Source organism: Mixophyes fleayi, chromosome 6, assembly GCF_038048845.1.
Source record: "Mixophyes fleayi isolate aMixFle1 chromosome 6, aMixFle1.hap1, whole genome shotgun sequence".
In the NCBI taxonomy this organism is placed as follows: Eukaryota; Metazoa; Chordata; class Amphibia; order Anura; family Limnodynastidae; genus Mixophyes; species Mixophyes fleayi.
The window spans coordinates 157,324,009-157,338,475 of record NC_134407.1 but is presented as its reverse complement, the minus strand read 5'-3'; the positions used below and the strand labels follow the sequence as shown (position 1 = coordinate 157,338,475).

The 14,467-nt window shown below is 42.2% G+C and overlaps 1 long non-coding RNA gene across 1 annotated transcript; it reads right to left on the bottom strand.

Moving 5' to 3' along the window:
• Window positions 1-1,224: 1,224 nt before the first annotated feature.
• LOC142160436 (uncharacterized) lies at window positions 1,225-14,017 on the bottom strand. Its single transcript, XR_012693223.1, has 4 exons — window positions 13,871-14,017; window positions 12,400-12,512; window positions 10,029-10,073; window positions 1,225-2,081 (listed from the first exon to the last, which is right to left on the bottom strand). It is a non-coding gene; the product is annotated as an uncharacterized LOC142160436 (long non-coding RNA).
• Window positions 14,018-14,467: the final 450 nt, after the last annotated feature.

Below are 14,467 nucleotides of genomic sequence, written 5' to 3'. Positions count from 1 at the left end.
TCAGTAATGGAGACAGAAATGTAAAAGACACTTCAGTCTCTAGAGATTCATTAGCTGCTTTTCTTTAACGCATAGTTACCTACTCTCCCGGGATGTCCCGTATTTCTGGGAGACCCGCCCCCTGCTGTAATTGGCCAAAATTGTGACAATCGTTTAGTGGACGGGGCCAAAAGGATGCGATTTGTCAGGCCCAGCCCCCGCACAACCATCTCCCCCTGAAGCCAACGAGGAAAAGTTGGCAAGTATGATGTATGTATGTATGTATGTATGTATGTATGTATGTATGTATGTATGCATAAGCATTCAGCTCATGTATATTTTATGTTGGTGGTATAGTTAGAGCTCCAAATTCATATTTTTTTGTATTATGTTTATATTTGTATAAGTGGTACTCTTGTGTTTTTCTAATTATTTTTATATGTATTTATTGAATAAAATGTTATATTGATTTGATACATAGTTGCAGCTTCTGGTTCTGCCCTCTGGATTAGACAAATTGTTTTTAATTATTATAATTGTTTGACGGGTCATCAGAGCGCTACCTATATATATGTGCATAAATTATACAGAGTCTCTCTCTCTCTCTCTCTCTCTCATCAATAGCTTAGGATAACATGTATTCTTGTATAAGTATTATTACTGTTATTATAACTCATTATTAATTGTTGTTGCCATTATTATATGTTTGTATGCTAGCCAGGAAGCAAAAAGACTATTGTCACGTGTGATGTGCACACATAGATATAACTAGATGAATGGTTAAACATAGTGTACTGTAGGTCATTTATAATACAAGACACTGTAATATTACGTATTATGTACACTGCTGTACTGTGCAGGGTCCTATCTAGCACAATGCTATATGTGGCACCGTACAGGGTGCAAGGTTGGGATACCATGCCAGCTCCAGTGTGGGATCAATTTTCTTTGAAAGGCACTGGTTCTGGTTAATAGGAGACAGCACTTGCTATGGAGATTTATTCATTGCTGGTCTCATCCAGACCAGCTACCCTATTGTACTGGTATGGTGGTGTCTGATACAGCTGGTGGTTGGTCTGCAGTCTGCTCTCTGCCCCCACTTGCACAGTCGCAGAGCTGCATATAGTGAAAAAGTTTGTTACGTTTTACCCAATGAATATTTCCATAACCATTTCCACCTAACAAGGCAGCTATCACAAAAAAAAAACTTTAGGAGGAATAAATAGCAGAGAATGCTACTGAAAATTAGGACAATTTCATTTATTTAATAAGTAAAAATGTTATAAACTTTTCTTTTGGAGTTTTCTTTATTTGTCAAAATATAGAGAGGGCATTTCAATGGGTGATATATGGTGTCAAGGAGTGGTAGTGGGTGAGGTATGGTGCTAAGAAGTGTTGGTGAGTGAAGGGTATATTAGTGGGTAAGGTATGGTGCTAAGGAGTGGTGGTGAGTGAAGGGTATATTAGTGGGCGAGGTATGGTGCTAAGGGGTGGTTGGGAGCATATTAGTGGGTAAGGTGTGGTAACAGGGATGGTGGTGAACAAGGGCTACTTCAGTGAGTGAGGGATAGTGTAGTATTTGGTGATGTATTTTATCTGGTGGGTGGTGTATTTGGTGAGTGGTAAGGGGGGTGAGTGAGATAAAGTAGTACAGACAGCAATACTTAACCCTGATTCCTTAGACAGCTGATATACCAATAGAGCTGTAACTATGGCAGTGCAATGTGCCATGGCCAAAGGTGTCTAGTATTGCCCCTACCAAAATTGTGTGTGTGTGTGTGGGGGGGGGGGGGGGGCGCGGGATAGTGTTGTTTCTCGCCCAGGGCACTAAAATATGCCCATCCGCTGTGTTTGATTCTGCATAAAATCAGATTGTCTGACCTGGAGTTTGGGCAATGAATCAGCCATCTCAAATCCAGGATCTCTTGGGGGTAGTACTGGCTGCTGCTGAGGCTCATCCCTTGTTTGCCTGTCAGCTTGTTGCCGTGTTGGACAGTTAACTTCACCTAAATCAAAGGTCAACACTGTGTCGTCCTCTTTCCTCAGGTGCCGATATATATCTTCATATGGCAGCTCTCCAGCAATAGCTTAATGTGATGTTTCTGTGTGATTACAAATGTGTAAATATGAGTGTGTTTCACACATTAATGGGTGTATTTAGCAAACTTATCAATGTAAGAAATGTAGGCGATGCCCATAGGGAAAAATTGAAAATGACATAACTGTATTTTGCAAGATTGGTTAACATGTTAGCTATAATGAGATTGTTGCTTATGGCACACAGCTTCATGTAAGGCTTTTTTGGAAGCTGTAGTAAATGAAACAATAACTATCATGGGTCTGAGCTACAGTTTAACAAAAGGGAAAAATAAGGCATTTGTGAGTGGGCGTGTGATATATAAACTCTGCATTGCAGTATTAAAATTAGGGATGTGCACCGGCGACTTTTGAGGTCTCGTGTTTTGTGTTTTGGATCCGGATTTTCGTTATTTTTGAGGTTCGGATTTGTCTCGCAAAACACTTGACGAAAGGTCTCGGTTCGGATTTAAGGTATTGGATTCGGATTTTTTTTGAAAAAAACATAAAAAGTTTAAAAATCAAGTTTTTGGGCTTATTTTCACTCCTAGGCTATTATTAACCTCAATAACATTCAATAACAAGCATTTCCACTAATTTACAGTGTATTGTGAACACCTCACAATATAGTTATTAGTCCAAAACGTTGCAACAAGGTATCTTTCTGGACTGCGTAGAGGAGTGGGTCACCACAATATATATTAAAAACCCTGAACTTTTATGAATCGCACCAATAAATGTACCTGGACTGCGTAGAGGAGTGGGTCACCACAATATCTTAAAAACCATGAACTTTTATGATTCGCACCAATAATTGTACCTGGACTGCGTAGAGGAGTGGGTCACCACAATATCTTAAAAACCCTGAACTTTTATGATTCGCACCAATAATTGTACCTGGACTGCGTAGAGGAGTGGGTCACCACAATATATTAAAAACCCTGAACTTTTATGATTCGCACCAATAATTGTACCTGGACTGCGTAGAGGAGTGGGTCACCACAATATCTTAAAAACCCTGAACTTTTATGATTCGCACCAATAATTGTACCTGGACTGCGTAGAGGAGTGGGTCACCACAATATCTTAAAAACCCTGAACTTTTATGATTCGCACCAATAATTGTACCTGGACTGCGTAGAGGAGTGGGTCACCACAATATCTTAAAAACCCTGAACTTTTATGATTCGCACCAATAATTGTACCTGGACTGCGTAGAGGAGTGGGTCACCACAATATCTTAAAAACCCTGAACTTTTATGATTCGCACCAATAATTGTACCTGGACTGCGTAGAGGAGTGGGTCACCACAATATCTTAAAAACCCTGAACTTTTATGATTCGCACCAATAATTGTACCTGGACTGCGTAGAGGAGTGGGTCACCACAATATCTTAAAAACCCTGAACTTTTATGATTCGCACCAATAATTGTACCTGGACTGCGTAGAGGAGTGGGTCACCACAATATCTTAAAAACCCTGAACTTTTATGATTCGCACCAATAATTGTACCTGGACTGCGTAGAGGAGTGGGTCACCACAATATCTTAAAAACCCTGAACTTTTATGATTCGCACCAATAATTGTACCTGGACTGCGTAGAGGAGTGGGTCACCACAATATCTTAAAAACCCTGAACTTTTATGATTCGCACCAATAATTGTACCTGGACTGCGTAGAGGAGTGGGTCACCACAATATCTTAAAAACCCTGAACTTTTATGATTCGCACCAATAATTGTACCTGGACTGCGTAGAGGAGTGGGTCACCACAATATCTTAAAAACCCTGAACTTTTATGATTCGCACCAATAAATGTACCTGGACTGCGTAGAGGAGTGGGTCACCACAAGATATATTAAAAACCCTGAACTTTTATGAATCGCACCAATAAATGTACCTGGACTGCGTAGAGGAGTGGGTCACCACAATATATATTAAAAACCCTGAACTTTTATGATTCGCACCAATAAATGTATCTGGACTGCGTAGAGGAGTGGGCACTGGGCACCACAATAAAATATATAAAAAACCTTCAACAGATCTGCATTACACTACACATACGGCTGCTCCTCCATCCTCTCCATCATATACATGTTGGAGTTTTAGCGTGTGACAACCTCTTGTTTTTGATAATGTCAGTGCATTTGGAATATTTTTCAATTTGCCCCACACCACTGAATGTACTTTATCTATGATACGCAATACGCATCTATCTATCTTGACTGCGTAGTGTGGTGGCCCCGGTACACAATTTGGTACCGAGGCCACAATATAATTAAAAAACCCTCCACGTGTCGGAATTCCACCAAACAAGTATCTGGACTGCATAGTGGGGTGGCCCCGGTACCCAATTTGATACCGGGGCCACAATACCTCCTCCAAACATGCTACAGACAATTCATCATTGAGAGACCCCAGACAGACAGGGTCGAAGTGCTATTGTTTGACTTTGTAAACCCAAAAAAATGTCCCTGTTGCACATAGTCGTGCAATGAAGACTGACTTTTTCATTTAAAGGCACGATCTTTAAAGTGTAGTGTTTGTAAGTCTAAGTCATATTATACTTTTGGTAAAATTGGTTTTTTTTGTTCCTCTTTATGGTAATTAATTAGTAATAGAATTAAAGTAGGAAATAGAATTAAATAGAATTAAAGTAGGAAATAGAGTGGTATAGAGTTGTAGTGTGGTATAGATAGAGTGGTCCACACAATATAATAATAAAACCCTCAACTGGTCTGAATTCCACCAAACAAGTATCTTGACTGCGTAGTGTGGTGGCCCCGGTACACAATTTGGTACCGAGGCCACAATATAATTAAAAAACCCTCCACGTGTCGGAATTCCACCAAACAAGTATCTGGACTGCATAGTGGGGTGGCCCCGGTACCCAATTTGATACCGGGGCCACAATACCTCCTCCAAACATGCTACAGACAATTCGTCATTGAGAGACCCCAGACAGACAGGGTCGAAGTGTTATTGTTTGACTTTGTAAACCCAAAAAAATGTCCCTGTTGCACTTGCACATAGTCGTGCAATGAAGACTGACTTTTTCATTTAAAGGCACGATCTTTAAAGTGTCAGAAAGAGAGAGAAGACACAGGAGAGGAGAGTTGTAGCTGGGGACCTGGGGTGGAAGCTCCCAGGCTCCCCCAGCATTGCCTGGAAGTCTGAGCGTGGTGACTGAGCCAGGGCAAGGAATGTGTGCCCTGGATGAGGGGGAGAACTCCATGCCACTATAGTGAACCCAAGAGAGAGGGGGACACTGCACATGGAAGAGGCCCTGGAGTGAGGGCTGCTACAAGAGGCATGGTAGCTGTAGTGTCAGATCCTGAGGCTGAGAGTACACAGAGTGACGTGTCAGAGCACAGGAGACATTATCCCCGCAGAGGAGGGATGAGCTGCAGTTGAGAGGTATGTTGTTGAAATAGGACATGCACACTTTAACAAACCAATCATTTCAGCGACAGGGCCTACCAAACAACTTTGACTGAAATGATTGGTTTGTTTGGGCCCCCACACCAAAAAAGCTATTCATCTCTCCCTGTACAGACTAAACAGGCTCTACTGAGGCAAGATGTCGTCCTCATCCTCAACCTCTGATTCCTCTCCCCCTACAGTGTCTACTTCCTCCTCATCACACATTATCAATTCGTCCCCGCTGGACTCCACAACCACAGGTCCCTCTGTAGTATCTGGAGGGCAGTGCTGTACTTCATTGAGGAATTGATTATTCATTTTTATAAACATAATTTTTTCAACGTTGTGAGGAAGCAACCTCCTTCGCCGCTCACTGACCAGGTTCCCCGCTGCACTAAAAACTCTTTCCGAGTACACACTGGAGGGGGGACAACTCAGGTAAAATAGAGCCAGTTTGTACAGGGGCTTCCAAACTGCCTTTTTTTCCTGCCAGTAACAATATGGACTGTCTGACATGTCTACTTGGATGGTGTCAGCAAAGTAATCATCCACAATTTTTTCTATTGTCACAGCATCCAATGCAGCGAGAGTAGACATGTCTGCAATGGTTGGCAGGTCCTTCAGTCCGGACCAGATGTTATCAGCATCCCCGCCAGTGCCTCTTTTGGGAAAACTGAGCTTTTTCCTCGCAGCCATAGATGTGGAAGAAAATGAGGGTGGAGCTGTTGGCATGTCACGGTCCTCTTCAGAGGACAATCTCCTGACCAGCAGGTCTTTGCACCGCTGTAGACTTGTGTCCGCCGGAAACAGAGACACAACATACGCTTTAAACCGAGGATCGAGCACGGTGGCCAGAATGTATTCCTCTGACTTTAAAAGAGTGACCACCCTCGGATCCTGGCAAAGCGTACGAAGGGCTACATCCACAAGAGCTACATGCTTGCTGTAATCGCAATGGCTTACCAGCTCCTCCCTCACTTTCTCCAGCTGCTTCTGCAACAGCCTGATCAGGGGAATGACCTGACTCAAGCTGGCAGTGTCGGAACTGACTTCTCGTGTGGCAAGTTCAAATGGCTGCAGAACCTTGCACAACACGGAAATCAGTCTCCACTGCGCTTGACTCAGGCGCATCCCCACTCCTTTGCCTATGTCGTAGGTGGCTGTGTAGGCCTGAATGGCCTTTTGCTGCTCCTCCATCCTCTGCAGCATATAGAGGGTGGAGTTCCAGCGCGTCACAACCTCTTGTTTGAGGTGATGGCAGGGCAGGTTAAAGCTTTTTTGATGTGCCTCTAGTCTGCGGTAGGCACTGGCTGAATGCCGAAAGTGTCCAGCAATTTTGCGGGCCACCGCAAGCATCTCCTGCACACCCCTGTCACTCTTGAGGTAATGCTGCACCACCAAATTAATGGTGTGGGCAAAACATGGGACGTGCTGGAAATTGCCCATATTTAATGCCCGCACAATGTTACTGGCATTGTCTGACACCACAAATCCCCATGAGAGTCTAAGTGGGGTAAGCCACTGGGAGATAATTTCCCTCATTTTCTCTAATATGTTGTCAGCGTTGTGCCTCTTATTAAAGCCTGTAATGCACAATGTTGCCTGCCTTTGCATGAGCAGCCATTTTGTAGATGCTGCTACTGATGCAGCTGTTGCTGTTGCTGCGGAAGGGGATGCATCTACCCAGTGGGCTGTCACAGTCATATAGTCCTTCGTTTGCCCAGAACCACTTGTCCACATGTCCGTGGTTAAGTGGACAGTGGGTACAACCGCATTTTTAAGAGCACTGAGGACACTTGATCGTACTTCTCTGTACATTTTTGGTATCGCCTGCCTAGTGAAGTGGAATCTCGAGGGGATTTGGTACCGGGGACACAATACCTCCATCAACCCTCTAAATCCCACTCCACTGATGGCGGACACCGGGCGCACGTCTAACACCAACATTGCAGTTACAGCCGCAGTTATACGCTTTGCAATAGGGTGACTACTATCGTATTTGGTGGTCATGGCAAACGACTGTTGGACGGTCAATTGTTTGGTGAAAGACTTAGCGGTCTTACGACTTCCCCTCTGGGAAGATGACCGACTAACAGCAGCAACAGCAGCAGTGGCAGTAGTAGGCGTACCGCTGCAGGATTCCTCGGATGAATCCCGTATTGAGGAGGACTCAGTCTGGCTGCTGACTTGGGCTGCAGGACTGAATCTGATGGAGATTGTGGAGGAAGTTGACGAGGAGGGTGTTGCTGGTGTGTATCCAACTGGACCACGGGATTTAGGCGTCCCTGTACCGATGAGGGTCCTAGCCCCAGTTCCTGAACTAACCACTGAACTATGAAGGTTATTCAGGTGACGTATAAGGGAGGATGTTCCTAGGTGGGCAAGATCCTTACCCCTGCTTATTTGAGCTTTACATAAGCTACATATTGCCATACATTGGTTGTCTGGATTTGGATAAAAATAACTCCAGACCGAAGAGGTGCATTTTTTGGTCTTCTGACCAGGCATGACGATGGGCTTTTTCATCCCATGGACATCAGCTGTTTCCCCCCCTGGTGCCTCATTTACAATAACCACATCACCATCCTCATCATCAAGTTCCTCCACAGCGCCAGCTACATCATCAATAGCCTCCTCCCGAGCCACCTCTTCCCGTACAGTGATGGGAAGGTCAGGCTTGACAACCACCAACACCCTTGGACTCGCCTTGGGGATTTGTGATAATTTCTCTTTAGAAGGCAGAGTTGTTTGCTGTTTTGTTGCTGACAGCATAACTCTCTTCAATTTTTTGTAGGGGGGGGGAGGAGGAGGAGGGCTAAGATCCGTGGGTGAAGCTGAACCACTAGTCATGAACACGGGCCAGGGCCTAAGCCGTTCCTTGCCACTCCGTGTCGTAAATGGCATATTGGCAACTTTACGTTTCTCCTCAGATGATTTTAAGTTTCTCTTTTTGCTACTTTTTCTTAACTTGGGCTTTTTGGATTTTACATGCCCGGTACTACGAGATTGGGCATCGGGCTTGGAAGACGACGTTGATGGCATTTCATCGTCTATGTCATGACTAGTGGCAGCAGCTTCAGCATTAGGAGGAAGTGGGTCTTGATCTTTCCCTACTTTATCCTTTAAATTTTTGGTCTCCATTATATGTAGCACAAGATACTGCAGAATGTGTGAACTTGGTAATATTGCAGTACCAATGGACTTATACTGCTGGATTGGTTTTGCAAATTTGGTTATAATTATTATTTTTTATTTTTTTTTTAAATTTTTTATTTTTTTTTACTTTTTTCTTATTTTTAAAAAACTTGGGAATAGTGGGGAAATAACTATGCCCTTAGAAGCACAGAGCACAGGACACAGCACCACTGGACTGAACAGGACACGGCACAGGACCCAGCAGCACTACGGAACTCAGCAGGACAGAGCACAGGACACAGCACCACTGGACTGATACTGCAGAATGTGTGAACTTGGTAATATTGCAGTACCAATGGACTTATAATGCTGGATTGGTTTTGCAAATTTGGTTATAATTATTATATATTTTTTTTTTTTTAAAATTTTTTATTTTTTTTTACTTTTTTTTTATTTTTTAAAAACTTGGGAATAATGGGGAAATAACTATGCCCTTAGAAGCACAGAGCACAGGACACAGCACCACTGGACTGAACAGGACACGGCACAGGACCCAGCAGCACTACGGAACTCAGCAGGACAGAGCACAGGACACAGCACCACTGGACTGATACTGCAGAATGTGTAAACTTTGTAATATTGCAGTACCACTGGACTTTTACTGCTGAATGTGTGAACTTGGTAATATTGCAGTACCAATGGGCTTATACTGCAGGATTGGTTGTGAAAATTTTGTGGTAATTAAAAAATATTAAAGTAGTTTTTGGTATTTTTTAAAAAAACTTTTTTTTATTTTTTTAAACACAGGGGAATATTGGGGAAATAACTATGCCCTTAGAAGCACAGAGCACAGGACACAGCACCACTGGACTGAACAGGACACAGCACAGGACCCAGCAGCACCACTGACCTCAGAAGGACAGAGCACAGCACACAGCACCACTGGACTGATACTGCAGAACACAGCACAGCACAGCACTAAACAGCACAGCACAGCACAGCACAGCACTAAACAGCACAGAACTAAACAGCACAGAACTAAACAGCACAGAACTAAACAGCACAGAGGACCACCTAACACACCCTCCCTCTACCCTGATCAATGCCCGAGTGAAGATGGCGGCGACTAGCGGGGAATTTATAGGATCCGAGTATCGCGAGATCCGACAACGGGATTATGAGTCAGAGCCTCAGTTTCACTTTTGAATTTGGCGCCAATACCCGGATCTGTCTCGGATCCGACTCGGATCCGCAACGTTCGGGTGGGCTCGGATTTCAGAAATCCGAGTGCGCTCATCCCTAATTAAAATAAAGATGTTAAACATTAGTATGCTACATGGTGAAGCAAATAGTTTATTAATGATTACAGAAATCCAAATAATAAAGATATATATATTTTAAATAGGTGCACTTACCGTCTCTCTCTCTTCATGTGCGGTCTGTCTTTTGAATGGTGGTGGCTGTTGATTGAAACATGTGAAACTTTTTGTAAACAATGATTTTTCTTCTGTGTAAGGTGTGAAAAAAAAACACCTGCAACAAACATGGATTATTGTACAAAATAATCTTTTCAAGCTGGATCAAGATACAATTTAAAAAATGCCGTATGCCATAATATTAATAAACCATACATTAAAAATATGAGAGAACTCACCAACCTGTTGCTGTAATGGAGGTGCATCAGAGTCATAAACAAGTGTGCCCTGGATGAGCTCAGGAGCCATTATCTGTAGTAACTCATCCTCATGGCTGGTGTATTCCCGACGTAGAGGGGGGGGGGGGGGCAATCACCTGTGGCTGCTGCAGCCTCTCTCTCCTCTGCTAATTTTCCCTTTAGCCTTTCTTTATGTCTGAAAATCTTTTGCGGCAATAGCCCAATTATTTCTTTAAGGGCTTCACTGCGCTTATTGCATCACATATATTGGCCCATAATTGTTGTTTCCTTAGAGAAGTTCTGGCTGCATGACTTCCCAAAATAAGGTCATAGGACATTAAGGGGGAATTCAATTAGCCACGATGTTCATCAGAACATTGCGACTGTGCATTTTTACTGTTTTTATGTTAAAATCTCCGCTCAGGCTTCCTCGCACCTCTATGAGGCACAAGGAAAAGATTTCTGTAAAAATCCGCACTACAAAGTGTCTCCGGAATATTCGCTAGACACTTTGAGGCTAATTGAATTCCACCCTATTTTCAGTGTTTGACAACCTTATGCCCTGCTTTAGTCTTCTTCACCTGGCTCCTCTCTCCCGTCTGCTCTAATCCCTCTTGTGCATTTCTGCCTTTCCTGCTCTACACACCTCCCCTCCACACTCTTATCCCCTCTCCTTTCTCTCACCATAACAAATAAAAAGACAAACAAATACAGACCAACAAACAAACACAACAAACTGAGTATACTAACACAAATGTCACTCACACCACACTCACAAAAAAACACTGAAAGAATTTAAATAAAAATAGATAATGAATTATTATTGTAATACAAACAGACAAAAATGTACAACACAGCCAACAATTATACAAGGCAACTCCCAGAAATCGCTGCAAATATGGCCCAAGACAATCACTCACCTACATGTCTGACTCCTCTACCCTAGCTTCTCGCAACCTATCAAAGTTAGTGAGGAATAAAGCAGCCTTTTATAATGTTAGTGAGCTCAAAATTGCATATAATTTGACCTAGCCAATAGTAAACCTCCAAGAAAAAACTGTTTTCCGAATGACCTGCTTTTAGCACAAGCCACTGGAAAATGGCGGCGGTTTTGGACTTTAAAAGCCGTCATGCATCGCTCTGGTTTGCTATTTGAGTTTAAAACCACCTTATAGTAAATGTCGCGGTTTAGAGCTCTAAACAGCCGTAAATTTGTGGTGATGTATTGCAGGTGCAAACTGCTGCCAAATTCAATTTTTAGTAAATCTAGCCCACAGTCTGGGGTAAATATGATTTACACTCATTAGAATGGAATGTAGATTGTATTGAGAATCCACGTAGAAATATGGAGAATATCAGCTTTAGGTGGTGTGGATAATATAGATAATATTTTTACTTCACAGATGGTTGAATTATTAAAGCACCACATCAAAGTGAATAAGTACTCATTTATACTCCTAAATATTAATAGTCAGAATGGAAGCTGCTCGGTAATAGTCTTCAATAGCAAACGGAGTTAAACTGATATTTAACAGTGGGAAATACTTAATATTAAAAAGTATTGCCTCATAATACTACTTTGAGGATTGTAGAAGGCAGTATGCACAGATATCTGGCAAGTACTCAGAAGATAACTTAATAACCTCTTGGATAGTGTTGTACAGAGTGGGCCTGGTGTCTCACCGGCTGGATCATAAGTCATTTCCAGGTCACTCTGGTACTGTGTTTATCTGAGCATCTTTAGGGCATAGTCACAGTCACTGATTTGAATCAATAAATAGACTGCTCGGCTAGCAGAAATATACACTACCACAAATTTTACCTGTGTACATAGGACCTTTTAGAATAGTACATTTGTAATAAATATGTCAGAATATTCTTTGCACCCAGAAGCTAGCTGTATTCTGCCAAGTACTCTACCTCTAGGGTGAAATTAGGCCATGCCTTTATCTCTCAGACCATAACCGCTAAGCAGAAGTCCATGGGATATAATTACTTCTACGGAACCGCTGATTCCCACCAATTTTAAGTCATTTTTTAAAGGTGCACTTTTATTAAAGACAAAGTCCATCGGGGCTTGTCTTTAATAAAATTGCCGTTTGAAGAAAATGAATTCAAAGCACTGGAAGAACCTGTTAATGTGGAGTGCTGCGCTCCGTCTCCCATCTTGGTGGTGGTGTCCCCTGTGATCTGGTGAAGACAGGATGTGGGGCAGCCTTCAGCCCTCCGCATTGCTCTACTGAACCTGCACAGACAGAAAGTTTGGTTCTCAGCAGGTCTTCCAATGACAGTTGAACTGAAAAGAAGTTATAACTAGAGCTGCATCCTTTTTGTGTACACTTACTTACATATAGATATATAAGGTGAGTGGAGACACAAAAATATATATGAACAACCTGTTCTCTGACATTGCCCACAATATAAGCAAATATATATGTATTGTAGTATAATCAGGGGAACAGGTATCATCTCCTGGGTGAACAGCAGCAGTAAGACACACGAGTCCAGGAGATTCTGAATAACAGCCACAGCCAGTTTATTCACCAGTTTGAAAATAGGAACAAAACACAAATAAAATCCTAGCCGTCTGGCTTCTAGCTAATACATTTATGGAGGCTCTCTCATGTGTAGGACCTTATGGCCCACACATTCACCAAACCACATGTAACTGTTGCTCCCTGCAACAGAGTGTCTTGGGAGGCACTCACCTCTCCCAGGTCTGAGACACTGGCTGCATATCCCAGCTGCCTTATTACACCTCACAGGTGCATCCCTTAATCAGTCTGTTAGAGACGGATAGAACAGAAGACCTGGACTGGGCCTTATGTATACAATGCTGGAAGCCTGGGACACATACCTCTGTATCCAAGCTCCTTCCAGTGACTCTGTCACAGTATATATATATATATATATATATATATATATATATATATATATCTCATCTGTTACATCAAGATCTGAAATAAGACCAAAAAATTGGTTAAGTCTAAAAGCTTCTTGTGGCTTAACATCTACCCCCAAAGCCGCTGACACCTATTCCATAAAACAGCACGAGTGTCCTGATAATAGATTCTGTCAATAGAACTGCCACATAGTAAATATACCACCATGTCTCATTTCTAGTAAGCCATGCTCCTGTGGGAATCAGGTCTGTTCCACATACATTTGGGCACTTGCCAGGCATGCTGTACCATTCACTTTGGCAGACGGCATTTTTGCCCCATCAGTCAAAAAAAAAGCTGAGTTTAAACCTGATGTAAGTTATAATAAAATGACCAATTATCCCTTTAATCTAACCTCCAAAAGAAGTGTTTTATTGTATTGGAGAATTCATTTCACTTTAAAATCCACTGTGGAATATTCTCAGGAGCTGCAGGTGGATAAGCGGAGGAGTATGGTTTAACATCTTGGTCTATTTTGAGATACATAAAGAATTAATTATAGAAAAGTATCTTGCACTCAGAGCTGGGGCAGGCAGAGCTTATAGCAGCTTGGCTCAGGTTAATATTCCTGAGGCGCAGTAGAACACAGGCGCATTATTGATGCATCTGTTGAAAACAAACACTGTTCCTTGGGATTTATCATTTCTTTGCTGGTAATTACCTGTCAAAATTTAAATAATGGTCCATTAGATGAATGCTGGTTTTCTTTCTAATTAATTAGATACACAGCTTGTCATCCCAAGGCAAGGTTATCAGACAGTGAGCAGAATATAGTTAGATAGATGTGCCATATTGAAAAATAAACTTGATTTTGGTATTCTGATATCCGTCACACTTAGTAACCATGGTGCGTTGGGGTTATTGTAGAACTCATTCGGTCTACCTTACACTTTAACAAAAAAAAAAAAAGACAACATCACACATTTAAAAGAGAAGTGTTGCTTTTAATATATTACATTTTGTTGCAAATATATGCTTAAATATATAAAGGCATCTAGTGGCATGTGAACTGCTTGCACCCTGGTACAAAAACTGATCCTGAACCACCACCCCATCTTCCATCTTAATGACAATCCTTTCGTGCTCTCCACCTATTTTGTAGCCATCTTCAATGGTGCCAACTTTACGCAACCAACTGCAGTAATTTAAACATGAAATTAATATCTTCCTCAATGTTATTCCAGTTTTACCCCAAAATATACAGAACGCAGCATCTGAAGGCAACCAATATAATTGTAGTCTGTTGTCAACTAGTTGA